Raw genomic sequence first — 3,335 nt, 5'->3', positions numbered from 1 at the left:
AGCTAGGGTGTGACAAAATCCATGACTTGCAGGATTGGAGTTAGCACCGATGGCGGTTCGTAGTCATTCCACGCTCGGGCATTGAAGTTTGTAACTATTTTAGATTAGAACATACTACTCCTCCAGTGCTAGTAGTAGAGCAGAGTCCTACTCCACTACTAATCTACTGAAGCAAGTTAGGGCATAGTAGCAGGTACTGTAAGGAGTACCAGTACTGTGATCACTCAAGCAAGTTGTCTGACTTCGATATGACCCTACGCTGCTGGTATGTGTCTCGTAAGTCAAGCGGCGTGCTGTAGTCATCATCACCTGTCCACTTCCCGCGGCACATATTCGCTTCTCCATCTTTGTCCACTCTTCCATCCCCGCTAAGGCGCCTCCCCCCTCGTCCAATCTTCCATCCCTGCTAAGGCGCCTCCCCCCCTCGTCCAAAACCCAAGCACTAACAATGGCAGAATCGAGCAGCGTCCGCCGAAAGAATGGCTCGAATTTGCTCCCCACAGAGGTAATCAAGCTCATTGTTTCGCGTGTGGACAATCTCAGTACCATGCTGCTCACCGCGTGCTCGTCGGGGCTGTACCATTACTCAAAGCCTTCAGGCCGAAGCTTTTTAAGCCAGCTCCTTGCTTGCTGATGCCGCCTGATCTTTAGAAACGGTGTGTCACGCAGCATAACAATCATAGGGTGGCGAGCATCAACCCCCTTGACTGCGATCCGATCCCCGTCACCCTCAACTACATTAACGGTATGTACTGGGTTGGCATGAACACGTCTTGGATGGTGCTCGTCGACGGTCACGGCAGCTGGATGCTCGTGGAGGTCTACAGCCGGCGATTGATCCCCCTTCCTTCGATTAACACTGCACTGCTTTGGCACCGCGACCCAGAATACTCGGAATCTTACAGTAGCCAACATGATACCAAGTTTGATTTGCTCAAGGTTGTAATCTGCCAAGTACCCACAAGACCTGCAAATTATAAAGACTTTAGGCTAATTGCGTTCTTCAACTGTGGTCTTGCCTATCTGACAGGTCACTGCAATAAGTGGATAAATCTGCATGTCCATCGCGGGATCATACATCATCCATGGTTCTCTGATGCCATTGAACACAAGGGCTTCATTTACGCTGTCGACTCCTTCTATGGCTGGACGTATTGCTGGCCTACTCCAGTCATCGCAACAAATGGTTGTTACAGCAGTATGTTACTTTCCTATCATATCATGATGGCTTGCTTATATTACTGTCAACATTTACTGAAAAAATATTCATGCTCATAACATGTTGTTCTTAAGATTGACTACATCAAGAGCCCTTTTTTATTTGACTCCAACTTTTTTATGTTACTTTCCTATGATATCATGATGGCTTACTTATATTACTGTCAACATTTACTGAAAAATATTCATGCTCATAACATGTTGTTCTTAAGATTGACTACATCAAGAGCCCTTTTTTATTTGACTCCAACTTTTTTGTGTGTGGGTTATTTGACTCCAACTTGATATGATGTCGTAGGCCGCCTGGTGTCCCTACCCTTCCTAATGCCAGAACCTTTCAAAGAAAAGCGGCATGGCAGTTGCAGGTAGTTCCTGGCTCGATCAGACGACGACGAACAATTGATGATCGTTCGCACGTACCAGACGTGTTGTTTCATGGAATACAATCACAGTCACTGCAAGGTCTTTGAGCAGGATCCCGGCTTCTCTGGGCCTTTAGGAATTTTTGACTGGAGGTTGGTAAGTAGTCTTGGTACACGCTCTCTATTTGTCGGACTGAATTATCCGATTAACCAGGAGATAACCGACGGCAAGGATCATGATGGCAGCGCGGTTTCGTTCATCAGGCAAAATTGTGTGTACACAGCGTACCATGCGTCTCTGCATGCACCATACCCTAATATGTGTCACCACGCTCTACAGCCCAAAGTAGGAGAGAGGGTCGCAAGTATCAGACTTCGACCTGCTGGCAGGAGTTTCCCCCGCCAGGCACCCATCTGGTTCAAGCTGTCAGCCAATCTCCATAGCTTAATAAATAGTAATGTCTAACTGAGCCAGTTAGTTAGATGCGTACACTTGGTGTAGTAGGATCTTTATTTAGTTTGATGCATACACTTGTTCTTTTTTGGTAGCCCTTTTGTAATGATGGCTGATGTTTGGTTTGGAAGAGAGAGTTGTGTCTTCACTCTTCTGGCCTGCTTACTGCTTCTGTTGCACCCCCCAGCCCTGGTTGCTGTTGCTGCTGTTTTCAATGTACAGTCAGTAGTATATTTCGTCTGTTGGTTGAATAAATGTGCTGTTAGAATGACAAACAAAATGTTTTGGAAGTCGTTGCATGGTTCGATCCTTTAGTCCCCATACCGTACGTAGTGCATACTATTTTTCGTAAGGAACACATTTTCCACTTGTTGATAACATGCAGCCTACTGATGAAGGCCCAATAGAGAAGCCCATAATTAACTGGAAGGGAGGCTCTCACATGAATCCGGCCCAGGTACATGCTCATGGTCCCCTAAACATAAATAAGTAAATAAATAAATAAAGCTAAATGCTCACGCACCAGTTCTTTAAATTCACGATTTAACAGGAGGATATTATTTCCTATGATAGTGTCGTTACATTCAGTCGATATTATTCTTCGGCAAAGATAGCGACCAGTCTTGTTTCTCCCAGCATTTTCTTCCTGCAACCAGCGGAGCCATGCAAATCATAGTCAACGTCGTAAATAGATCCGGTCCATTTTTATTTTTCAATAACAATGTCCAACCCAGCCCAACACATTGGCGACAACATTTTATCCTCCGCCTTGGTGCGCTCGCCACGGCAGCGCCGTCCGGCCCTAACAACATAGTTTTTTTTTGAAATGGTCCCTGTCAACATAGTGAATCGGGAGAGGACTGTAGTTGTGAGTATGGCAGTACGGACCCACCAGGTCCACTCTCGAACACAAGCAAGCACCTCTTTTACTACTCAGATGAACCCCTCGTTTTTACTCTAATCCACCCTGCTGATATCTGGGACCCACATCATTTCCAACGTATAGTCAATTAACGACAGAATTGCACAAATTTTTTTAGTAGTAATTCGGAGGAGCAGGCTATAAACTGGGTTGTGCGGTCTCTGTGGCCCGTCTAACAACATGACCAGCGCAGCAGTTTTTTCTTTGGAAAAATAGGTAGCCCAATATTTCTTTTTGAAGAATACCCAAGCTAGGCCTATTTGTTTTCTCTGACTTACTTGGCTGCAAATCTTCCAAGATGAGGAGGGGTGCATTCCGGCCTAGCTGAAGAGTATGGTCAGTGTCTGTTAAAAGTAATATCAAAAGGGGTTGAAAATTC

The sequence above is a fragment of the Triticum dicoccoides genome, chromosome 1A (genome assembly GCF_002162155.2).
Source record: "Triticum dicoccoides isolate Atlit2015 ecotype Zavitan chromosome 1A, WEW_v2.0, whole genome shotgun sequence".
Taxonomy (NCBI): domain Eukaryota; kingdom Viridiplantae; phylum Streptophyta; class Magnoliopsida; order Poales; family Poaceae; genus Triticum; species Triticum dicoccoides.
This window is presented reverse-complemented; position numbering follows the sequence as displayed.